This window comes from Pseudophryne corroboree, chromosome 11, assembly GCF_028390025.1.
Source record: "Pseudophryne corroboree isolate aPseCor3 chromosome 11, aPseCor3.hap2, whole genome shotgun sequence".
NCBI lineage: Eukaryota > Metazoa > Chordata > Amphibia > Anura > Myobatrachidae > Pseudophryne > Pseudophryne corroboree.
In genome coordinates this window covers 11,022,298-11,049,579 of record NC_086454.1, presented here as the reverse complement: position 1 = coordinate 11,049,579, position 27,282 = coordinate 11,022,298, and the positions used below count along the sequence as shown (strand labels likewise).

Sequence of the window (27,282 nt, the reverse complement as noted above, 5' to 3'; positions counted from 1 at the left end):
TTTTTGTAATGGAAAAATGATGGTAGTAGACAGTACTCCAAAGAGACAATCTTGCATTGGATTACAAAATCTTTTGCGTGGAGATGCGTACCACAAGAGGAAAGTAAGAGGGTACTTTGCATGGGTAAAGTCGTCAATTAGGCACATTTGCCCAGATTGTAATGCTACTGTAGGTGAACCCAACTAGTTTGCTGTTTGTAGTTTACTTATTGTACATTAAAGTTGTGTTTGTTTTTCCCTGTCTTATTGTGACATAAGCTTGTCTGTAGTTGTTGTGCTGTCCTACACACCATTTTTTCTCATTTTACATGGCCAGGAGTTGCCACACCAGACATCCTTTGATAAATAGAGAGCAGCTTGAACGCCAACAGTGGTCATTAATCTCCTTGGAAGATGAAAGTGAATGAGATTAAAACTTTGTAATTACTGATTTATACATTCCAGCTGGAATAAAAGTGAACAAATGTTTTGTTATTTTTAATCGTTACATCACTGTATTTTTATTCTATTTATTCTTACTTTTTTAAGTGATTGCATCATTGGAAAGGTAAAGCAGATTCAACCACGATTGCGAAAAAAAAATCCTGGTAAATTTATTGTTATAAATGGTACACAAGATGCATTAATGTAGATCTCAATGCATTAATAGTGGCTAGGGATGACATCACTGACTCCTCGTCTCAGTTCTCCGTGTCCTCTGGGATGATGAATATTGCGCCAAATGTTCTGTTTGAATCACAAACCTCCAAACAAAACAAGACATGTTCAAAGTAAAATAATTACCATTTAAAAAATGTATTTTGTCCGATGAAACCTTCAGTAATTGAAGACTCAAAAGCTACTGTAGTAAGGGGCTGAGGTCCTGTAGGAGTAAAGCAGGAAAGAGAAAGTCATTTTGTCACTTTGTAAAACTATTTTACACTGCAGGTGGGCTAACGGTAACATGTGGACAGATTTAGATTTGGGAGGGGGCGTGGCAAAACTGGAATCTTAATTGCAGTGTAACAATTAAGCTGTTGGGCATTTGTGGGTTACATGCAAACGCAGCTTGTAATGCAAGATTTAAAAATAATAAATGTATTTGAACCCCTTGCATTGCAGCATGGTTTGTCCAAGTGCACATTTATTTGTAAGGAACCAGTTCTGCATTCTTTCTCTTACCAGTCCACAGCCTAGGCTGGCTCCAAGAATCCCACGGGTTTTACACCTCTTATCATTCTGCTCTCCTCTGTGCTTGCTCTGGCACACCAGGACAGGGCCGGTGACAGGGGGGGACAAAGCGGACAACTGTACTGGGCCCCAAGGATCAGAAGGGCCCCAAGTATATGGTGATAAGTGCCCAGCAAGGATGTGAGCAGTCTTGTCCAAATAGGGCAACGAGCTGTAGGCGGTGTGGGCGCAGCCTCAGAGTGACAGGAGCCTCTCACACACAGTGACTGTGCGGCGTGAGTGTGCATCCGCTATTCCAGGTTCTGCTCTGTTGCAGGCAGTTACGGGACATGGCAGCAGCTCCGCTGGCCAGAATTCCTGTGCCCTGCACTGGTCTCTTCTGGTAGGGTCTGCTGTGCAGTGTTTGGGTTTGGATACTGGGAAGTGCAGCGCAGGTGAGTCTCTCCCCGGGGTAAGAGTGGATTGGGGAGGGGATACAGGGCTTTGGGATGGGCTGGGGAGCTGAGAATGCAGCATGGAGTCATTGGGGAGAAACAGACTGTGGGGTGTGGGAGGAAGGAGAGAGGGAGACACAGACTGTGGGGTGTAGGGGGAGGAAGGAGAGATATACATATTTATATATTTGTATAAATAAATAAATATATATACATATATATATATATATATATATATATCATCTGAGGGGGCCCCAGAGATATCACTGTATAGGACCCCAAGATTTCTGTTGACGGCCCTGCCCCAGGACACTGTCTGGGCTCAACCTTATCTTTCCAGTCAGCCGTGGGTTCTGGATGCCGCCCATATTGCCGCCGGTAATCTGATTGCCCCTTTACCAATCACAAGCACCGGTCCAGTCAGCTGATTCTGCTGTCCAATCACTTACCGACAAGGGATAAAAGGGCTGCTGGGAGCTCTAGCAAATTGCATGGAACTATGTCGCTGGCCCAGCTGCCTCTAATCTCCAGACTCCTGAGTTCAGTATCTGATCCAGAAGCTCTGCTTTCTCTCCAGTGATTTTCTACCTATTTGTTGAAGCTTTTGGCAGTATAACCAGTATTGTGATTCCAGCTAACTACTAACTCCAGTGTGGTAATCATGTGTGCTGCTGACTCCTGACTCATGTGAGTTCCTAAACTGACTCCTGTTTCAGTTTCCACCGGTTCCAGTCCGGTCCAAGTACAAGTCGAATATTCCTCCCTGTGCCTTGTATACCTTCTGAGCAGGAATAACCTAAGTCCACCTAGTTTCCTGCACTGAGCGCCCCCTACAGAACCAACACCAGAGTCAAACTTGAATTCACACAAAAAAAAAAAACTGAGTTCGGACACTCTTTTAGCTTCTCCCAGCTCAGACTCATCCCCATAAGCTGAAGATTTGGTGAAATGATATGATGAGGTTTGACGAATAAAAAAGGTTGTAGAGCACATCATTTGTGTTTTTGTACTTTGCATGCTCAGAATATTAGTCTACAGGAGATGCAGAGTCATTTTATTCTAATCACATCTACATTCATGTTTGAAAAGTTGTAAATAGGCTATAATGGGGCTTTCTCACAGGCACAGTTGTGTGAGAGTGTGTTGACGGAACTTCAGGCTAGGTAAAGCTGGATGTAAATGTACTGTAGATATCACTGTTTCCAGATGTATCTTTTACACCTAGCACAGATACAGTAGCTACATAAGTACAAATGTGCACTAATAATGATTAAGATCAAACCAAGGTATTGAGTGGGTGGACTTCAGGGTGCGTAAAACTCTGCATATGGGCAAATATTTGTATCTTTTCTTACATGCAAACAGCATGGGGGCACCATGCACCCCATATTTGTGCCAAGATACTAACTGATTACATAAGTATTTGTCCCTTTTGCTAAGAGTCACCTAAGTAAACCATTTTGCAATCACTTGTCCTAAGAGGTAATTGGCTGGACTCGATGTGTGTACAATTAAAATGTAACAATTAATTTTGAAATGACTACAACTGTCTGTGATGTTCTGATTTGAAAAACTATAAATAACTTCTGGAGAATTGTCAAGTCCATCATAAAGAACAGAAAGCATAGCTGGGAATTTGTCTACGACAGCCTGTCCTGTAAAACTTAGCATCATGTGGAAACTAGCAGTTATTAGGGAAGTGGCTAAGAGGTCTATGGACTTGATACTGTAGTTACTGTCATCCATGGCAGAGATGGAAGGAACTATCCTTAGGGCATCGATAGGCTGTACACAATGGTTTGTTGGAAAAGACATTTCAATCACGTGAAATCTTGCTCACAGTTTGTCAGAAAGCATCTGTAGAACAAATCCCAAGTGGTGGAATATTCTATGGACTTTCTGATGCAAAAGGGTAGATTTATTAATCTATGGTTTGTCAAAGCTGCCAATGATCAACAACTTGGAGCGACGCATTTAAAGCAGCAACAGAAAATAAAGCTTAACTACTGTGGGTTTGTTTAGCATTTCTTTTTTTTTTTTTTTTATTTATTTGTTGAAGCATGGATAAGAACATACAAAGTTCACAAAGTATTATAATACAATAAAGATATAGTGAAACAATGGTATAACATCAGTGAAATTTTCTGGTGAAAGTCATTAATTATCAACCCGTAAGGAAAGTCAAAAAGTAAAAGAAGAAACCATTATCACTTGGCGACCATAGTTTGAGGTTACAAATATTCGATCCAAACCCTTAATAGAATACGTGGCTACCACCTCTCATCTCAAACAACAAGACAAAAAATAAAATAAAATTTCTCTCTCTCTTTTTCCCTTTTTGTATAGATTAGATCAATGGTTCATCCAAGGCAATGGGGGGGTCCCCATCAAGGACACGTAGCCCGTACCACGAGGTCAGACGCAGACTCTTATAGATTCCCTCCCGTACCGATAAAGGTTGTGTTGCTATATAGCTTTCCCATACATCAAAGAAAGGGCCCACCCGTCTATCCTTATCAAACATGGTTTCCAACCAGTCCATCCTAAAAATGTTATGGAACTTTTCCTTGTATAAGGAGATTGAAGGGGGACCTGGATGGATCCAATTCTGTAAAATTGTTTTTTTTTGCTGCCGAGCTTATGGCCAAAAGCAGCTTTCTCCCTCCCTTGGTTATACGCTGCGATTTTGAGGGGAATCCGAAAATGGCCCACTCAGGGGAGAAAGGGACATAATTTAGAAGCTTAGTTTCTGCATCTCGTTTGATTCTCATCCAAAAGCCTCTAATTATTGGGCATTCCCAAAAGCAATGAAATAAATCTGCCGCGTCCTTGGAGCATTTGGGACATCTATCAGAAGGGATTAAGCCCATAAGGAACTGTCGAGTGGGAGAGAGATATGTTCTATGTATAACATTGTAAAATAATTCCTGATACATGTTTGAGGAAAGGAGTTTACATGAGTTGTTGAGAGATTTCAAAAGGTCCTCAGTAGAGAAGGTTGGAAAATGAACCAACCATTGACTCATTCCAGTTCGTATATTGGTATGATCAATAGGGTTATCAAGGAAGGTGTAGTGGTAGGAAATCGCTTTTTTTTTAGAGGGACCCTTCCGCATCAAAATGTCCAAGGGATTATCCCAGTCCAGGCTTTTGAATTCTCTCAACACCTGGGCAGTGTAATGTTGTGCCTGTAAAAACGCTACTGGGTAGTATTGGAGTATATCAAATTTAGTCGCTGCTTCCGAGAAAGTGAGGGTCCTCCTGTCCTTGAAGTGGATTAAATTCCCTATTGAAGAGATCCCCCCCACCCGCCACAAGGTGAAGGGGTGAGCCGCCATGCCGCCCTGAAAGTCAGGATTTTTGCAGAAGGGGAGGTGAACAGATAAGTGACCATTAATCCCGCCCTTGTGTCTCAAAATATGCCAGACCTTCCTCGTGTTCCACAAGAGAAAATTATCTCGAAGAGCCATCGGCATATTCTGGTCTTGGATGTGGAGAAAACTAATTATATTTAAGTCTCCCAGTAGTTGAGATTCTAGTACCGTGTTTGCATAAATATTGGTTCCATGTATCCAATCAATTATATACCGTAGGTGAGCTGCGTGACTATAACGCACTATGTCTGGGAAGTTAATGCCCCCATGTTCCCTAGTCTGGCACAATTTAAGAAAATTAATACGGGGACGTTTACCTTGCCAGATAAAGGAGCGGAAGAGACTGTTAATGAGTTTTGCATCTCTTTGAGTAAGGAGCAAAGGGAGAACCTGTAACAGATAGAGCAGCCTAGGGAAAGTGACCATTTTGATCAGATTCGCTCTTCCTAAATAGTAAAGAGTTAAATTTTTCCAGCTAGCCAATTCTGTGGAAATAGTAGATATGGCTTTGCTAATGTTGTGTTTATATAATTGAGAAGGATTTCTAGATAGAGTTATGCCTAAGTAGTTGATAGATGAAGAAGACCATTGGATGGGAACCCGTGCGGAATAGACCCACCATGCCCTAGAAGCATTCCCACTGACTTGTCCGCATTGATAACCAGTCCAGAGATCTCGCCATAAGAATTAATTTTATCCAAAAGAAGAGGGACTGTAGTACTAGGATTGTTAATGTATAGCAAGAGATCGTCTGCGAAAGCCGAGATTTTCACCTCACTTGACCCAATACGTATTCCCCTAAATTGTGGCCAATGTTGAAGGATCCGTAAAACAGGGTCCAAAGATAAATTAAAGAGCAAGGGGGAAAGCGGACAGCCCTGTCGGGTGCCTCTCTGTAAGGCAAGCGTGCTACTTCTTAAACCGTTAACCAAAATTGAGGTAGAGGGAGATTGATAAAAAAAAGAAATGAGTCGTATAAAATTTTCATCAAAGTCCCTCCGTTCTAGAACAGCAAACATATGTTGCCAAAGCACTGTGTCAAATGCCTTATGAGTGTCTACACTTAGCACCATATTATCTGAGTTGGGAGACTGCATAGAGGAAATGGTCGCTGCAATCGCAGATCTTATAGCCCGAACCGAATGCCGACCCGCTACAAAACCGAGTTGATGGTCAGTGAGTAAATTCGGTAGTATTTGTTGCAGGCGGTTAGCCATAATTTTGGACAAAATTTTAAAATCAGTATTCAATAGCGTAATGGGCCTATAAGAACCCAATAATTGGGGATCCTTATCTGGTTTCGGCAATAAAATCGTGTATGACTCATTAAATGACGGGTACAGTGGAGAATCTCTGTATATAGTTTGATAAAGCTCATGCAATGCTGGAATAATATTGTCATGTAGGATTTTATAATAATCTCCGGACAGGCCATCCGGTCCCGGGGCTTTTCGTGGTGGAAGTTTTTTGATAGCTTGAGAGATTTCCTCTAAAGTGACCTCTCCACTAAGTTGTTCGTTTTGGGCCTGTGATAATTTAGGGAGGCGGGCTTCCTGAAGAATTCTATTTTGTGATTCCGGATCTATTTCCTGATTAGCATAAAGGTTGCTGTAATATTCATAGAACAGATGCAGAATTTGTTTTGAGTCTGTAACAACAGTACGGTCATACGGGTTTTTGATGGCCCCAATGTGGGTCTTAGTCTTCCAGGGGCGTGACATGTTAGCAAGAAGTCTACCCGCCTTGTTCCCCCACCTATAGTATTTGTGTTTGGAAATCTCCAATGAATGTTTAGCCTGAGTGAGAAGAAACGATTCCAACAGACGCCTAGCTTTTCTATATGTGTCTAAATTGCTGTCATTCGGATTTAAAGAATATGCTGCAAAACTGGTGGAAGCCTCCTCCCTCAAGGCATTATACGTGATTGTGGATTCTCTCTTTTTTCTAGCCACATAACTTATTATGTGTCCCCGCAACACCGCCTTTGAGGATTCCCAGAATAGAAGGGGAGAGTCCCAGTGCTCAATATTATCATCCGTAAATTCTGCCCATCGAGCATTAAGATAAAGTTTAAAATCTTCAGAATCAATTAAATGAGAAGGGAATCTCCACAATCTATCCGGAGACGAAGCAGACCCCACAGTCAATGCAACGGAAATCGGGGCATGGTCCGAAATCAGAATGTCATGTAGGTTTGTGTTGGAGAGATTCGTCATCAAAATGTCCGAGATCATAAAATAATCTATTCTGGAAAAAGACCTATGTACTCCCGAATAAAACGTGAACGATCTATCCAAGGGATTAAGCAGTCGCCACGGATCCGATAAGCCTAGAGATGTTGCAAATGTCGAGACAATTCCCCATTGAGAGGAATGTGGATTGGTAGCCGGCGGAGATTTGTCTAAAGTAGGATTTGCGACCGTGTTGAAGTCTCCCCCAATTATTAAAGGGAAATTGTCCCTCTGGTTAAGGATCTGCAACATATTATTAAAGAAGTTATGAGATTCTACATTCGGGGCGTAAATATTGACTAAAGTATAGTTGTGGTTATAAATTTGAATATCCATTATTATAAATCTACCCTCAGGATCGGTAAGCTGGTTCAATATATTAAAAGGTAATGATCTGCGTAGCAATATGGCGACACCTCTGGACTTGGTGCGATAAGGTGCATCGACACACAGGCTTATCCAAGGGGCACGAAGAGAAGAACCCTCCCCACTTTTCCAATGGGTCTCTTGAAGAAACATTACATCCGCATTAAATTTCCGTAGATGATTAACAATGCGTTTGCGCTTCACTGGGCTGTTGACACCACTCACATTCCAAGATACTATTTTTAGTCGGGCAGGGGCATTGGGGTCAGTACACCTTCCAGGCGGCATGGCTAGCCCACCCCCCCAGGGGCAAATGAGGACAAGCAGACATTAAACTGTTTTGAAGAGATTGAGACTATACTTTGTAATGTGAAAAAAAAAATTAGACTGAGAGAATGTTTTGTTACCATGAGGGTGACCGCCACATATCCTGTACAAATAGTTATGAACATAAAAAAGCATCCATGCTTCAAATCAACACTCTTTCCAATTTTCCTGTAGCAGTAGCAAGTATCGTAGGAGCCCCGCAGCATTATAGCTACTTGGGACCACTAAAGCTTCCCAAAAAGAAAAAGAAAAATGGGAACAGGTAGGCCATAGGAGGAAGAATAGTATAATACCACACGTAAAGAAATAAACCCACTAAACAAAAAAAACAAAAAAAAAAAAGGGGGGGGGACAAACGAAGGTGAAAGTCAGTTTGTGGTGGCTCTGGCTATCTGCCAGATTGCAATAGGCATGGATCCAACAGCTCGATCCGTTGCCCCCGGAAGCTCCCCGAGTCCCAAGTCTCTCCGGGGCAGCACTAGTAGGCATAATGACCAAGGAGTCCCCCGGGTCCGATCAAGTCGTTCCAACCATTTTACGCCAAAAGACAGAGTCACCTCCGCAAAGTGAGACATATATTAAGTGAAAGAAAAAAAGAAAGAAAAAGAAAAAAAAAAAAAAGAAAAAAAAGGGGGGGGGGATTACAACGGTGTCAAGCATATTGTGATACAGTCCCTCTATACTACTGGTGGTTCGGGGATCGGGGCGGTGAGTGGCTAGACATAAGCTGGCGTTGTGCCAGTTGGGGGTCATCAAAATATACGGGTTGGCCATCTATCAGCACCCTGAGTTTGGCTGGATATAGCAAAGCAAATCGGCGTTCGTGGTCATGTAGGTATCGACAAATCTCAGAAAAGGCCTTACGCTTTTGGGACACACTCGCGGAAAAATCCTGGAAGATTAGGATTTTATGGGTCTGGACAATTAATGGTTGTGACTTGCGATATTGAGTCAGGATTTTTTCTTTGACCCTGTAGTCTAAAAATTTGGCCACAACCGGTCAGGATCTCCCCTGGACATTTCTTTGAATTGGGCCAACTCTATGGGCCCTTTCGATTTGGGGTTCAGGGAAATCTGCACCCAGACCCAAAGCCGGAGGGAGATCAACGCTAAGAAAATGTATTAACTGGGCATCAGGAATCGATTCCGGGACCCCTATAAATCGAAGATTACTTCGCCTGTTGCGATTTTCGAGATCATCTATTTTATCTTGAAGGGACAGCAAAGCATTGGAGTGTGATTGTCCCTGCTGTTGTGCTACCTGCAGGGAATCTTCCACATCACTAGTTCTCTGCTCTAAGGTATCCAGGCGAGTAGAATGGGAATCGAGCCTAGCTAATGCAGTGTCTAATTTAGTATTTAAATCCTCAAGAGGCTTATTCAAGAGGGGTAGGATAATTTTGGACATTTCCTTCGCCATTTCAGCTAGGGGGAGAGATTCCACTGGGATAACCTGTATGGTAGCGGGTGTGTGAGAATCCTGTGAGTCATCCGACGCACACGCAGAGGGAGGGGAAGTCTTTTTATCCCCTTTGTTCTTGTTTCTAACCATGTCTGAAGTAGAGGGAGAGCAGTGTATAACCGATAATTTGTCCACGAATTTATCCATGCCCCACCCCGGGCCCACCGAGCAGAACAGATTACCACAACCACTCGATACCAGAACAGTAGATATAAATAAACTTAACACCTGTAGATTGTGCTGTGGTTACATAAGATCAGTATAAAGTATCCTCCAGCCTCCCTGTTCATCTACCCTCCCATATCACATCCCTGTGCGGTGGTTTAGTAAGAGGATTCCACAGTATAGAGGTAGAGAGAGTACAATTTTGAAAAACACTGGAAGGTTACTTAAGTAAACAAAAAAAAAAATAATAAAAAAAAAATAACCAGACCCCCTGGGCGTATCTCTAGTTGAAGAAATAACAAAGCACCCACTGGAACAGTGCTGTGATGATAACAGATAAACCTTATGCACACCAGTATTAAATGTGAAACTTCCTCGTAGTAAGAAGGAGTTTAGGGTCTGCACAGAAGTAATATATATGCCCTATGCTATCACTCAATCCCCTTTCGGTTGCATAATATGAAAATAGCACAGGTTATGTTAGGAATAACGCCCCACCTCCTGAGCACAAGAGCACAACTGATATCAACCACTGATGAAAGTAGCAATTACAGTAAGGTGTGGGTAGGAATATGCTTTTACGTATCAAATACAGTAGTTATTATTGATTAAAAAAAAGAAAAGAGAACAAATCAGAATAAGGGGGGGGGGAATAGGAGAATAGCTCAGGAAGAGCAGGCAGGAGAGCATTTATAGATAGGGAGCAGCACGGTGTTTACAGAAGGGATCTAAGGTAAGGAGGGGAAAAAAAAAAAAAGAAAGGGAGAGGAAAAATAGAATACTAGAACGGAGTGCCGCAAAGAAGTCCACAACACCTGTTGCTGCACTGTTGTTGAGGGTTATTGTTAGTCTCAGTGTATCTTGAGCCTCGGCAGCAGAGGAAAGGAAGTCCACCCCAAGGAGCTCTGCTTCAACTCAGTCCAGGACCTTGCCGCAGGTAATATCCTCCACCTTCCAGACGCAGTGCCGTCCGCCCACCTGGGTCAAGATGATGAGGGTCCCCTCTGCACCGCAGCCGCCGTCAAATCAAGGAGCGTCCTCAGGAACCAGAGCCGGGAGCTGCGTACACCGAGCAGCTGATGAGGGAGCTTCGGCGGGATGACCAGCGTGCGTCAAGGCAGAGCTGTTCCTCAAGCAGGTCACGGAGCCGCCGCAGATAGCCAGTGCACGGAGTGTCTCTAATGAAGTCCCAGCGTTTCCCCGCATTCAGGGTCAGGGAGAGCCGTTGCCCCAGCCAGGTCACGGAGCCGTGTCAGATGACCTGAGCAGGACGGAGCGCCGAGGGCCCCCCCTCACTGTGGTCTCCGCCGACACCACCTCAGACCGCTCAGCTGCAGAGTCCGGGGACAGGAGCCGATGCAAGTGTCCTGAATCCTCCTGAGCCGCTCACCTCACCCGCATATCCGCTGCTCCCCGAGCCCACAGTGAGTCACTGGCAAACTCGTTATACGTGAAAGGCAGGGGGAGTCCCAGTGAGCCCGCTCCGACACCAGTACCACTCACACTTTCGCGCCAAATCTGGCGTTCATAGAGGCCGTCACACGCGTCGGCCAGACTCCGGTGTATTTGCGAATTCCCGGGTAAATAAGGGGGTTGCCTGATTCCTCAATCCTTCAGGAATCTAGTCAGGCGGTAATCGTTCCCCAAACTGTTGAATAGCGGCAGATATAGCTTGACTACCGTTTTCTAGCCCGGGAGGGAAACTAAAATGCGGCCATACTTGATGCCCCGCCCACCGGAAGTCCTCTTGTTTAGCATTTCTAACAGTTGCCATTTTAAATCTACTGGTCAAAGCATATTTCAGAAAATCTACCCCAGAGGCAGAGCTTAAGTTAGATGCTAGAGCCACTGTGAACTTGTTGTTTGGGTGACCATCATGGGTGAACATTAAAGTCTCAGCGGTAGATGTATGAAGCCCAGGAGAGAGATAATGTGGAGAAGTTGCCCATAGCATTCAAGCACTGTCTAACTGTCATGTATCTTTGAAATGACAGCAGCTGGTTGGTTACTCTGGGCAACTGCTATATTTTATCTCTCTCCAATGCTCAGCTCATCTCCCCCTATATCATGTACCCAAGCATGGCAAAAAGCCCTTCCTTCATCAGAGAGCAGGCCATTCAAATCTGCTCAGGCTACCCACATGCCTCCCTCATGTATCTCACTTTCTAACTTAGTAAGGGCTTAAAGTGGTCTTGGAGAGGTAGTGGAACTCATTTACGCCGCCACCTAACCCCCCCTCCATCACAGTGGAGCCTGGTCCGGTGCTATTGTTTTCGGCAAACCCCCCCCCCCCCCCCCGTAAACTATAAAGTAGTGCCCTATTTCATGCCCAAACTTTATAAAGTATAAGCAGTGTGGTCACACAATAGAACCCCTAATTCAAATTACACCACAAAATATCACAATCTTGTTCACATTACACCTCATGCAGTGCCCCTGATTCACATTAATGCCCCTTACTATGGTTACGTCACTCAGTAGTGCCCCTTATTCGCATTGCGCTACACAATGGTACCCTTTATACAAGTTATGCCACACAGTAGTGCCCCTTATAAACAACACCTATAGTAGTGCCCCTTATACACAACTCATACAGTAGTAGTGCCCCTTACACATAATGCCTACAGTTGTAGTGCCCTTTACACATAATGGCCACAGTAGTGCTGCTTATACACATAATGCTCACAGAAGTGGCGCTTATACTCAATATGCCCACAGTACTAGTGCCGCTTATATACAGAATTCCCACAGTAGTAGTGCCCCTTACACATAATGCCCACAATGGGACGGGGGGAGGCGATCAATGCTATCCAATAGACACACCAAGTGTGAGTACCAGGAGGGGTGGGCTGTGGATGGAGAAGGACAATGGAGCCATCAGGACCTGGGGAAGGGGGAGATTGCTGTATCTCATCACTAACACTAGCATCGCCTGCATCATCGATTAACGTAAGTGATGGGGTGGGCTTTTCTGTTGGAATCACTGTTCAGGGAAATGGAGGTGGTGGAACTAGTTCTCCCTACCATTATAGGTGGTGGAACTCAGTTCCACCTCGATCCCCCCCACTTTAACTTCTGAACTTAGTATCATGTAACCCAAAGGAGCTGTACGACGTGATAGTTATCTTTAGGCTCGCTCATTGTCCCTTTTATGTATTGTGTTGTTCAATTTGAAAGTAAATACCTTACAGCATAGATGAACGCAGTGGATCACACAATCCTACTGTCTCCAATATACCTCTCATGTCGAATAATTTAATTTTAGTCAGCATATGTTGCTATTTAATACCAATAATAAGTTCTATGAAGTTCCTCAATGACAGACAGCTAGTATTGTAGGTGTCGCGCATGTTACGGGTTAAGCCTCTGAACTCTCTAATAGTGCCCTTTTTTTCCTTTGACGATTATTCCAACACAATTGACATAATCCTCTATTACATGAGTTTTATTCTCAGTCTCCCCACAGAATGTACCTTGTGTTAATTTTAAACTTTCCTTTAGAAGTTTAACAAATCCAGTCAGCCGGTGTTGCCTAGCAACACTAACAGGAAGTTCTCCTAGCCTTCTGAGCAAATGCCTAAGACGGAGTTGATTATCTCTGTCTTCGGGGGTTGCTAGGCAACTCAAACAGGAAGCTCTCGAGCTCCCAGATAGCCGTCTCTGTTATATGCAGACAGGAAGACCTAATGACTGCTTCCGCCCTCATCCGCTAACGGCCACTGGCCGCTTCCGCCCTTACCCGTAACATTCAGGATTAACGTGATTGGACAATACTGAACTCAGCGACGCAACATTTTCTATTGGCACACGCCATGCCTATTAGGTATATCAGCCCCACAATTGGACACAACATAGGACACCAGGGAGTGAACAAGCCTGCAAGATGGGTGAAATGCGTTTTCCTCACGGGTATCCTCACTCCAGGGACCCCGCACAGACAACGATTATCTCTCTGAGTCGAATATATGTGTCTGCAGCCAGAAATACTGATATTGTTGTTGTAAATAAGTGGGTGCATCACTATATTTTGTGCTGTTGCCCAACACTACTTAAACTACTACAGAGCATATCAATGGACATCCATATACACATGGCTTTCATCTGACAGCGATATGGCTGTCTAACCTTAGCCAAATAATATCCACTATGACATCTGCTGCATGTTGGTATTAATAGGAGCTGTGTGTATTATTCCTTACGGGTACCCTTACTCTAGGGACCCTGTACAAACAACGATTATCTCTAAGATAGAGCCTTTGGGGGTCATTCCGACCCGTTCGCACGCAGCGGTATATCGCTGCGGAATGCGCATGCGTGGCGGGCGCAGTGCACGTGCTTGACATTGCACATCGACGGGGGTCGCCGGGTTACGTTGTGACTTACAAAGGAAGCGGTCGCAGAGCCGACCGATAATAAGATTGACAGCAAGGAGGCGTGGCAGGGTGGATCTGGACCATTTGGAGCCATTTTCGGGGAGTGGTGAGTATAAAGCAGGCGTGTCCAGCAGAACGGAGGGCGGAGGAGTGACGTCAAAGCCGGTCCCATCATCACTGGATCCATCGCACAGGGTAAGTAGGTATAGGGCTGGTCTTGCTCTGCTTAGCAGGGCTGCACAAATACACTCCCCCATAGGCATGGACAAGTTGATCGCAGCAGCAGCAAAAAGTTGCTGGCTGCGATCAACTCGGAATGACCCCCTTTATGTGTAATAAAAGTATATCTGTGTTGAATATCTCTCCGCAGCCAGTAATATTGATACTGCTGTTGTAATTAATTGGGTGCATTATTACACTTTGTTTTTGATTTCCAGCACTATTCAAAATGTTACAGAGTGGACATTCCTATACACATGACTTCCATCTGACAGCGATATGGTTGTCTAATCCTAGCCAAATTTTATCTACTGTGACATCTGCTGTTTGTTGATATTAACAGGAGCTGTTCGTATTATGAGAGTTATTATATCTTACATTGCTTTGCTCCATGTCTCTGTCGTCTCGCTTTGAACCAGCCAATGTATATTCATTTGTAACATTTACTGTTTATAAGTATCAACAGAAACCATTCAAACAGTGTTATTATTGGCTACCCTTTTTTGCCCTAGGAATTCTATTCTTTACCCTATATTTTAGGACTGGTAAAACTATGATTACAATTTCTTAATTTCTACATTCACAATCTATTTATTCAGTGGATGCTAATCCACGATTCATGGGACCAGGCCACTTCTGTGGTCACCCCCATGTCTAACGTTGGACAGCAGATCCACTACTTTATTCTCTTCCTTCACTTTTAACTCCAGTACTAGATATTTCAACTACTCGATTCCGGTGCACTCTCATTGGTGTGTGTGTCAACTACCAATAATATCTACTACCATACCTGACTGAATATGCCTGATCTCATCTGATCTTGGAAGCCAAGCAGTGGTGGGCCAGGTCAGTACTTTGAAGGGAGACCTCCTAGGAATACCCGGTGTTGTAGAGTTTTTTTGTACCTTATGGGCCTCTGTATGATACAACACTAACAGCAGTTTCACCATCTCTTCTTCCTTCATTACTTTGTTGTCTCATAACAACAGTAGAGCAATTAGCTAATATATCATCAAAGGACGTATACGCGCAGTCAGATCCTCCTAAGCAGGTTCCCCCACGCAAAAATGGGGGTGAGGTTATTTGAGGTGTTTCCTTGACCAATTATGGTCCTTACATGTATACTTTGTTAGAACTATGATGGTCTCATCAATACAGATTTATCTGTACTGGTCAAGGGGAAATAGATGCAGTACTGGATGTGTCTACATCTTTTTCAAGCTATTTCATAACTATATGAGACCAGAACATTTGTTGCTTTTATAATCTATGTTTGTATTATCCTGATTCATTGAACACGATGGGCATTTTGCCTCTTTTCAACCTCAATTACTATGTTACTATGTATTGACAGTGTGGTGAACTCAACTTTTAAATGTGGAAATATTAAAATTATAGTTTTATCTGTATTTACTTTACTATATGTTTCTAAATGTTAAGAGTGCGCCCACACAAGAGCCTTCTTTTTCTCTTTTCTCTAACAGGTTACCCAACCTTCAGACTCTCCGCCATGCTACATGGACCTTGTTTGGCACCTTGTTGTTCTCTGTTTTTGGACTCCTCAACCTATGCCTCGTATGCACTTCTTTTGCTCTTGGCATCCCCAGTTCTTTGCACCTCATCCACATCAATACATCTCTGCCACAGGTATCGCTGCCACCTCATTCTCATGACAATCCATGGTGTTTTGTGTCTCATTGTTACCATGGACCATGTTCAGTGCCCTTCCCTAATATCTTCTTGGCAGTTACTTCTGGAGTCCACAAATTGCATGGTGTCAGCAATAAAGTCCACACCTCCTTGCAGTGGTCCAGGGTTGTGTCAAACCAGACTGACAGTATTGGATCTCTTTTATCTGGATGAATTTTTGATCAAAACATGGTGACAAGAGCATAATGCTATGTAGATGGTTCTTTGTTCCACCAAACATTTTATAATTATGAATAAAGAGAGATAGAGAAGATATATGTAGACAAATACTGGAGGAAAACCGGGAAAAAGTCAACTTTTTTTTTTGCAACTGCCATAATTAATTTTCCTGTGTTTTTTTTTCTGACATTACCCTAAAGTTGCTGTTAGCTATACATGTTTTATTTTATTTATTTTTTAGATATATGATTTATGCTAAGGTGCATATACTGGATAGATAGATAGATAGATAGATAGATAGATAGATAGATAGATAGATAGATAGATAGATAGATAGATAGATAGATAGATACTATTGGTTGAAATATGACTTTATTATATTCTGACCTAATTTTTTTTTTCTATTGTACAGTTTATCTCATGTTTGTAGTGAATGCTGCACCGAGGGAGTAGATGTGACATGCGCTCATATTCTGGTAAATCATGTTGAATCAGCAAATATGTTGCAGTGTGATCCCAGGGGAAGTAGCCCGAAAATTATAACATTGATTAGCTACATCTGTGCCACTAACAGAATATAAATCACATCATGCAGCCTCATGTCACAGAACTTGCATTACCTTTGTCTGTGTAGTATTTTGTCTGTATATTAAAGTACGCCGGTTCCTAAAGACAGATCAATTCCAAATAAATGTGCCTGACCTTTACAATCACACTAGTGTGAAATGATATTAGATTTGTAAATATATATATATATATATATATATATATAGCAATATCCTTGTCTTGCGCACAGATGAAAGCAGCACTGTGGGAGAGATCTCTGTTGTAAGACCCCAAATACACATAGAAAAAACAAAAATTCCCAAGTGCGCTATATTCATTGGATATCAAATCTTTAAATCTTCCAAAATAATGGACCCAATTGGTGCAGACAGTAGACTGAAGAAATCTTTGCACAGTTTATTTTCCTGGGATCCTAGAATAGATATCCCCTCACCAGAAAAATCACCCAAACAGAAGACCACAAGGGCCAATTAGTACCAATTATTGCTTTATTGACAGTTTGTAACATACACATAAAAAAATGTTATACAGAAATAAAATTGCTATATATCAGTGAGAGGTATCCAGAACGTGTTGATGGCAAATTAGATCCTCCCTCACCTTAACAAGGTGTGAGCTCATAAAGGTAAAATCTTCACGATTTGGATTACTATCTCATAGCTGACAGACACTACGCGTTTCGTCGTTATGACTTCATCAGGGGCAGTTCTCCACAAATATCGAGACCAAGCGATGGAATTACAATTAGTATACACCAATGGTCATACAGCTACCTCCATGTGTCCCTTTTTTTGCTGAACAACCGGGAGGTTTGATCACAAAAACTTGTGGTGAAGTGTATCCAAGATGGCCATACAAAGATCCTTAAAAACCTGTAAAAACTAGGGGACTTTTATATCCAATTCAATTAGGTGGAGAAAACTTCATATATAAAGTTTATCATAATAGTACAACAGACGTTTGTTTGTTTTTTAAATATGTTGACAATAGAAACCTCCACAATAGATCCAAACGTGCTTGTGTAGCAGTCTAATGGAGATTCCAGAATTCAGCAGGATTCTATCTCGCTGGAAAAGTAAGTCCTGAGCTGCGCAGAGACTGCACAGACTGATTGACAGGCAGAGGTGTTCGCTGTGTTGGAGGGGCAGTCCAGCAGCGTTTGGATGCCATTTTGGGGGCGTAGCCCCGACCATGCGAGGGGGCGGGCTGTGGTGGCTGCGTGACATCACATGTAGCTGCTGCGACCCGTGATGCGACAAGTAGCTCCCTGCCAGCGCCCAGGAGCTGCACAGGTAGGGAGCTACTTGTGAAGTACAAAAGCGTCACCGCTGTGCAATGATTTTGTACTTGTGTGGGGAGGGGGGGCCTGACATGCGGGGCGGACTAGCCCCGTGCTGGGTGTCCCCCCACATGTCAGAGTAAATGATTGTAGATGTGCTAAATTTAGCACATCTACGATTAACTCTGAATTACCCCCATAGGAATGCACACTTGCAGAAGCGAAAATACACTCCACCTATAGGCGGCAACTATCTGATCGGAGGACAGCAAAAACCGCAGCCCAGCGATCAGATCTAAATTACCCCATTAGATGGCACAGTTTCCAGAAGAGATGGCAGACTAAGCAGCAGTACTGGGCAGTAAGAAGGGAATGTTACTGCCAAAGTAGGGTGAAGGTGTAGCATGTAGATTTCTCACTTCAAGACTGGAGGCTGCTGCAGTGGCTTCCGTGGTGTCACCTAGTTTAGTAAGTGGTATGAAATGAGGAAAAGAACTGAGGGGGGTACATTTGTAGATGCCCTCCTTGCCATGCAGAAGACAGCATGGCCATTTTCACTATAGCGCACAGCTGGCGATCATCCTATGCTTTTAATTGGAAACAAACAACCAAAAAGTGCCACAGAGCTGTGTTGGAAGAGCAGTGGTCACACTTGGATTCTGCTGTGAACCACACAGGTGCTGCTGTACATGCAGGTGCCCCTTCAGGGCTTGGAGCCCGGAGGCAGATGTCTCCATTGCCTGTAGGAGTTACGCCCCCGGTTGATTGCTGAAGTATCTCCCAAAAGCAGGTATTGGGCATGGACAGGTGGACTGTCCAGTGCTGCGGGTTCCCATAGGTTAATAATCATTTATATTGTAAAATGTAATTCTAAGCATCTCTAGGAGACTTTTCATGTCCATTGTACATGTGTAGCAGTCACAGTACATCTGTTATACTTTGCTTCTTATAGTGCAGCATGTTTCCTGTAGTTGGAGTTACTCAGTTTAGAGGAGAGGGAGTGATAATGTCTGCACTCTGCAATCCAATACACTGTGTGCCCTTAATGGAAGGCTGTGCAGGATCTACTGTGTACTATACAAGTTCATACTGATTCCAACTCTACTGCCAAAGGCAATTGACTCTCACTTTATAAAGAAGTGACCTTGGATTAGTCGGCATCAATTAATGTACTTAATTCCCAATCACTGGCAAGTGCAGAACCTTTTTTTTTTATTACAGCTTCTTTTAGTTAACCAATTCATTGCTGCTTAAGCATCAAGACCAATATGATACATGAGAGCACTGGTCATGTGATAATCTTCTCTGAATGATACACTGTATGAGATAATGACCCCACTATTTACTACAGATGAAGTCAGAAAGAGGTTTTGTCACCATCAACCAAGAGGACATAAGGGCAGAAGTTGGCGAGGCTTTATTAGAGGGCAAGATGTAATAACCCTGCAGGAAGGCATGCCAGCACGCCGAGCAGTCCCAGACCTCAGGTGGGCGCTGTATTACTCTGCCTTACTGATTATTCAGCCCCAGGTCAAATGTTAGCCATGACAATGTTTAGGTCGACCACTATAGGTCGACAGTCACTAGGTCGACATGGATGGAAGGTCGACAGGGTTTTTAGGTCGACATGTGCTAGGTCGACAGGTCTAAAGGTCGACATGAGTTTTTTTTTTTTAAAAAAATCTTTTTTTTTATTTTTTCATACTTAACGATCCACGTGGACTACGATTGGAACGGTAATCTGTGCCGAGCGAAGCGGTAGCGGAGCGAAGGCACCATGCCCGAAGCATGGCGAGCGAAGCGAGCCATGCGAGGGAACGCGGTGCACTAATTTGGGATCCCGGTCACTCTACGAAGAAAACGACACAAAATAAATAAATCATCATGTCGACCTTTAGACCTGTTGACCTAGCACATGTCGACCTAGAAACCCTGTCGACCTTCTATCCATGTCGATCTAGTGACTGTCGACCTATAGTGGTCGACCTAAACATTGTCGACCTAGATACTGTCGATTTGATGAACCACACCGACCCATGTGCCATTATCAGACACATACAATAATGCAGAGTAAGTCACCCCAAGTACACTTCAAATCGCAGCAGTAATTTGTGTTCATTAAAAAAAAAAAAAAACACAATTATGACCCTGTGCAAAAAGGCACACATCTTACGATGTTTTCTAGTTGGCAATGGAAGCACATACAGTACGCCTGGTTTACGCAATGCATACAGTACCTCACGGACATTTAATCCCACTTATTCACATACATTGGCTATTCATTTTATTTGCATTAGAAATAATCAGTATTGGGCATCAATAAATCTGTTGAAACATCTCTCATCCAGCAGAAACCATTTCCAATTTCATGTACAAAGAAAAAAATGTTTTGCTTAAACACATGCAAAAAATGTAATGGGGGTTATTCAGATGTGGAAGGAAAGTGAAAAAGCAAGCAAGTGGGTAAAACTATGCTGCACCGCAGGTGGGACAGATGCACCATGTGCAGGGAGTTAGATGTGGATGGGGTATGTGTTGAAACTGAAATCTAAATTGCAGTGTAAAGATAAAGATGTCTAACATGTGTGGGCTACATGCAAAAGCAGCCGGTATTTACCCTGCACAGAAACAATATCAATGTTTTTCTTCCCCTTGCATTTGAAATAGTTTGTTCCAGGTATAAACTTCCGTGCTTTTTCTGCCAGGCTTCGAAATCTAAAATGGCCCAATTTGCGTGATGTAGAAATCACCATTCGGAGTCATTGGTACATTTGAAAACTGTTAATTACAATTACAAGTATTTCTCTAGGTTTGTAGATTGTTATCATCATCATCATTATCATCAACAACCGGTATTTGCACCCCGATCCAATGCAAATTCTATGTTTTCTCAGGTGCACAGGTATCTTTCTATGGCCATCATTCCGAGTTGATCGCTCGCTAGCTACTTTTAGTAGCATTGCAAACACAAAGCCGCCGCCCTCTGGGAGTGTATCTTAGCTTAGCAGAATTGCTAACGAAAGATTAGCAATTCTGCTATTAAGTATTTCCTTGCAGTTTCTGAGTAGCTCCAGACCTACTCCTAGATTGCGATCACCTCAGTCCGTTTAGTTCCTGGTTTGACGTCACAAACACGCCCAGCGTCCGGCAAGCCACTCCCCCGTTTCTCCAGCCACTCCCGCGTTTTATCCTGGCACGCCTGTGTTTTTTAGCACACTCCCTGAAAACGCTCAGTTTCCGCCCAGAAACACCCACTTCCTGTCAATCACACTACGATCAGCAGAGCGATTGAAAAGCTTTGTTCGCCCGTGAGTAAAATAGCATAGTTTTGTGTAAAATTGCTTAGCGCGCGCGCCCTGCTGTGCATACGCATGCGCAAAACTGCCGGGTTTTAGCCTATTAGCAATTCTGCTAAAAATAGCAGCGAGCGAACAACTCGGAATGACCACCTATGGTCTGAAACTTACTGCAATTATGCAAACACGATCTTAATGTACTCAGACTACTTTAGACTCCTTTGTCCTCCCCCATCCTGTCCCAGCACACTTACAGTATTCTGGGAAAGAGGGGCATAAGTGTCTCATTTTGAGTCCATTTCAATGATCCTTACCATATGTATCAACCAAAAATTGACCTCTCCAGCACTCCGACTGTAACAATATAGCTATATGTAATTTCATGTGATACATTAAAAACAACATAACTGCTGCAAAACATTAGGGAACAAAGAAAAAAAGAGGGCTTCAGCTTAGTCTTCGCAATACTACAGACTGTCATAGAATGCGCCATATAAATACTATACTTAAGTCAACACTTCTTTACAGTTCTTTACAATGAGCCTTTGTTTATTTATCAGGTTATAGAATTTTTTTTTATTTGGAAACATATCTCTTTAAAGGTGCATATACACGGTGAGATTCAGGCTAACCCCAATTCTCACTGTGCGATAGGGACTAGGTCGGTATCGCAAGCACATAATGACTGCTTGCGATACTGGCTTTGTCCGATTTTGGCTAAGCGTCAATTTTGACTATCTTTTTTATGGGATAGTCAAAACTGACTTGCCTGCACAGTCTATCTAGGCTTGCAATACCGACCGTGTGGGACCGCGCATTGACATCGCATCGGGATTGCAAGGTGACTATATAGTCAAAATCGTAAGAAAAAATATCACCGTGTGTACACACCTTAAGACGAAGTCATCAAGAACTTTGTTAGTAAATACAACTGTATTGCATGAATCATCATAACTCGTTTTCTGGAATAAAGACATATTCAATTACCACATGGGTAAAGCTCAGGGACTAATGGGGATACTCAGTTAATTGTCAATTTCCCTGCATGGAAAACTCGCAGGCAGAGCAGTAGCGGATCTTGCTACGGGCACTCTGGATTTTTGACCGGGCGCCGCCTTCCGGGGGGGCGCCTCCGCCATCCGGAGGGCGCCACCACCGTGGCAAGATCCACTACTGGTGGTGCCCCCCCCCCCCCCCCGTTGCCAGTACAGCTGCGCGGTGCACGATGAAGTCCTCGCGCACCGCACTGCATTGTGGGACCGGCACTTAGACACTAGGGGTCATAAGTGACCTCTAGTGTCTATGCAGTTCTATGGGAGAGACGCCATGACGTCTCTCCCATAGATCAGAGGAGCGGCGCCAGCGGGCAGAGACGGAGGGCAGCAGTGGTCGGGCATCAGGAGCGGGGATGGTAAGTATTAATTTTTTTTTATTTTTTTTTAAAGAGGCACAAACAGGGGCAAAACTACTGGGACCGCAAAACGGGGGCAATACTACTGGGGCTGCAAATAGGGGCAATACTACTGGGGGCACAAACGGGGCAATACTACTGGGGGCACATTGACCACACCCCATTATGAAGCCACGCCCATATTTTTGCCCGGGGCGCCACAAGGGCTAGAACCGGCCCTGAGGTAGTGCTGCGTGCTAACCCATAGATTCTGCATCAAGTGCTGGAATCTATGCCCCCACACAATAAGTCCCAGAGGAAACATTTTAACGCACATGATTCCTTGCACCCCCGGAGGCTGCAAAGAGAAATCTGCGTTAATCAACCCTCTGGGGCTTAAGGGGTAGGAATGCGACATCTACTTCAACTGTTCAGGACAAAGCAATTAAAACCTGCAGTTAATTGAATCTGACCTTTAGAATCTGATAGGATTTTATAGACATGTCCTTTAAAATGTGAAATTATTGACACAAATTTGCTACATTTTAAATAATGTATGTTTTTATTGTATTATTATTAAGACTGTAAGTTTCTCACATCTCACATTACTGAATGCATTTTACCACAATGTAGTTGTCTCTGTTTATAATATAATCTAGATGAGCTTTAGTCCCTCACACAGGATCTGATTCAGAGCTACACGCAATGCAATGTTCCTGGAGTTACGATGCTGTTGCGATTGAGATACATAGTAATAGAAAAGTCTTGGAAAAGTGCTGGGCATTCCTGGGCGGTGGCTGGGAGCTGGCTAATCATCCGCACAGAGATGGACGGTCTCACGGGCACTTTAAGGGAGTGTCGCTGATGTGTCACTGAAGTGTTTGCGTACAGAGACGCTCACCGGCTCACATTGGGGATGGGATGTACTAATCCACGATGCGATAAATCCCACCACTTATCAGGTACATATTGGTGTTAATAATGCCGATATGTACTTAGAAACGCGATAAGAGCTCTGCTTTGCGATAGAAGGACCTCTGGGTTTAGGACGCGGCAGTCCTTTTGCACATGCACACTGACACACGCAGCAGATAGGGTACTTGCAGGGATCTGATTGGATCCCATTCTGGGGGGATTGCAAAAACAAGCCCATAGACTTCTATTGGGTAATGCCACGAAAAGATGGCATTACGCACTGGCTCCAAGTGATGCACTACATAGCTTGGTACATATGTAAATGTGTCCAAAACTCAGAAAATGGGATTTTTGGAGTTTTGCCAACATTTTCAGCTTTAGTACATCCCACCTTGGAGGCTTTACTCAGATGGAAAACCTACACCTGACATAGGTCTGGTAGAAAGTTTGATTGTGCATATAAATACACACCATGCAGTGTTACAGCATCTATGGACACTGACAGATTCATAAGCCTGCGATAGATACTTGACACTTAGACGCTGATTGGCTAACTCTGGGTAACTGTTCCAACATATATCTCTCCAGGGCTTGATAGATCTCCCCCCACCTAATAACAAACCAAAGACACTTTACAACTAGAGATGTGCACCGGCCATTTTTCGGGTTTTGTGTTTTGGTTTTAAATTCGGTTCCGCGGCCATGTTTTGGATTTGGACGCGTTTTGGAAAAAACCTCCCTGAAATTTTTTTGTCGGATTCCGGTGTGTTTTGGATTCGGGTATTTTAAAAAACAAACAAACAAACTCAAAAATAGCTTAAATCATAGAATTTGGGGGTAATTTTGATCCCATAGTATTATTAACCTCAATAACCATAATTTCCACTCAATTTCCAGTCTATTCTGAACACCTCACACCTCACAATATTATTTTTAGTCCTAAAATTTGCACCGAGGTCACTGGATGACTAAGCTAAGCGACCCAAGTGGCCGGCACAAACACCTGGCCCATCTAAGAGTGGCACTGCAGTGTCAGACAGGATGGCACTTAAAAAAAATAGTCCCCAAACAGCACATGATGCAAAGAAAAAAAGAGGTGCACCAAGGTCGCTGGATGGCTAAGCTAAGCGACCCAAGTGGCCGGCACAAACACCTGGCCCATCTAGGAGTGGCACTGCAGTGTCAGACAGGATTGCACTTAAAAAAATAGTCCCCAAACAGCACATGATGCAAAGAAAAAAAGAGGTGACCCAAGGTCGCTGGATGGCTAAGCTAAGCAACCCAAGGGGCCGGCACAAACACCTGGCCCATCTAGGAGTGGCACTGCAGTGTCAGACAGGATGGCACTTAAAAAATTGTCCCCAAACAAACTCACAAATAATCATGATGCAAAGAAAAAAAGAGGTGCACCAAGGTCGCTGGATGGCTAAGCTAAGCAACCCAAGTGGCAGGCCTCCCTCCACATTTTTGTTCTCCATCTTTTAATGTGTGGAATTATATGCCAGTAATATATCAATAGCAATGGCCTACTGTACCGTACTGCTATATATATATATATATATATATATATATATATATATATATATATATATACTGGTGGTCAGCAAAAGTCTGCACTGTCCTCCTACTAATACTGTGCACAAATACAATGCAGCACAGTTATTGATAGTATACTTGATGACACAGAGGTAGAACAATGGCCTACTGTACCATACTGCTATATATCTACTGGTGGTCAGCAAAATTCTGCATTGTCCTCCTATTATATACTGCGCACAACTACAATGCAGCACAGATATGGATAGTATACTTGACGACATAGAGGAAGAGCAAAGGACAACTGTACCATACTGCTATATATATATAATGGTGGTCAGCAAAATTCTGCACTGTCCTCCTACTATATACTGCGCACAACTACAATGCAGCACAGATATGGATAGTATACTTGACGACACAGAGCTAGAGCAATGGAGTACTGTACCGTACTGCTATATATATACTGGTGGTCAGCAAAATTCTGCACTGTCCTCCTACTATATACTGCGCACAACTACAATGCAGCACAGATATGGATAGTATACTTGACGACATAGAGGTAGAGCAAAGGACAACTGTACCGTACTGCTATATATATACTGGTGGTCAGCAAAATTCTGCACTGTCCTCCTACTATATACTGCGCACAACTACAATGCAGCACAGATATGAATAGTATACTTGACGACACAGAGGTAGAGCAATGGACTACTGTACCATACTGCAATATATATACTGGTGGCCAGCAAAATTCTGTACTGTCCTCCTACTATATACTGCGCACAACTACAATGCAGCACAGATATGGAGAGTATACTTGACGACATAGAGGTAGAGCAAAGGACTACTGTACCGTACTGCCATATATATACTGGTGGTCAGCAAAATTCTGCACTGTCCTCCTACTATATACTGCGCACAACTACAATGCAGCACCGATATGGATAGTATACTTGACGACACAGAGGTAGAGCAATGGACTACTGTACCGTACTGCTATATATATACTGGTGGTCAGCAAAATTCTGCACTGTCCTCCTACTATATACTGCGCACAACAACAATGCAGCACAGATATGGAGCATTTTCAGGCAGAGAACGTAGATATTTGCAGCACACTGAGCACAGATATTTGCAGCACACTGAACACAGAAACTGAGAGAACGCAGCCACGTTCTCTCGCTATCATCTCAAATGCACGAGTGAAAATGGCGGCGACGCGTGGCTCCTTATATAGAATACGAATCTCGCGAGAATCCGACAGCGGGATGATGACGTTCGGGCGCGTTCTGGTTAACCGAGCAAGGCGGGAAGATTCGAGTCTGCCTCAAAACCGTGTAAAATGGGTGAAGTTCGGTGGGGTTTGGATCTCAAGGAACCGAACCCGCTCATCTCTAGTTACATCACAAAACAGGGATACAGTGTTCTGTAGCAATGTTTTACTGACCACTACAGACACAATTAGATATTGCTGCCTTTGTTCTTTATAGATCCTTCCACAGCACTGAGCTCTGAAAACATTTGTTTGTTTCCTAAATGAAGACATTTATTGGCAGGCGTCATGTTATCTGTAGCGGAGAACTTTTGGCAGCTGGGCCTTTTATCTCCTATGGAAATAACACAGTGACTTGATAATAGATGTGTTTTGTTGTAATTATTGTCATAAAGCTATCAAATAAATGATCATCTTTATACACTGTACGCCTTATAGAAACTACAGAATAATTGTATGGATAAAAATACATGTTCGTGTGATTGTTACTAATTGTTCATTTCGGTTATTACAGTCTGTGATTCTTTATGTAAATTCCTGTTAAAATGAAGTTTTGACACAATATATTGATTAGTTATATTGAGTTTTGAAGATTTTACTTGAATGTATTCAGTGGGAATCATCAATGTGAGGTACCCGGGTGTTAGAGCGGAGGCTTACTAGGTAAACCGGGGTACTGTAACTTAGTGTTCAGGATTGCACATATTCAGTTACTATCCTGGGCTCTTACCATATTACATGGCCTCGTGAGCGGTCTATCCACCTGGAGACCTGACCGTACTGCTCTGCCGAGCCCCCACTCCTGTAGGCTGGCAGGTTAAAACAGGGTGTGATGTGGATGTGACCCTACAGTCTATGACTCGCAATACACTGTGTGCCGTGTGGCCAGGCTTTGTGCTTTAGGATCATGTCCTCTTTTCCTTGTTAACTCATGGTAGTAACGCTGGGATCTATACAGACCAACCCTGCCAAATGACCATAAAAGATCAAACATAGGGGGTCATTCCGAGATGATCGTAGCTGTGCTAAATTT

The 27,282-nt window shown here is 43.3% G+C and overlaps 1 pseudogene; it reads left to right on the top strand.

Moving 5' to 3' along the window:
- The first annotated feature begins 14,897 nt into the window (after positions 1-14,897).
- Positions 14,898-15,016, top strand: LOC134971195 (5S ribosomal RNA; annotated as a pseudogene).
- Positions 15,017-27,282: the final 12,266 nt, after the last annotated feature.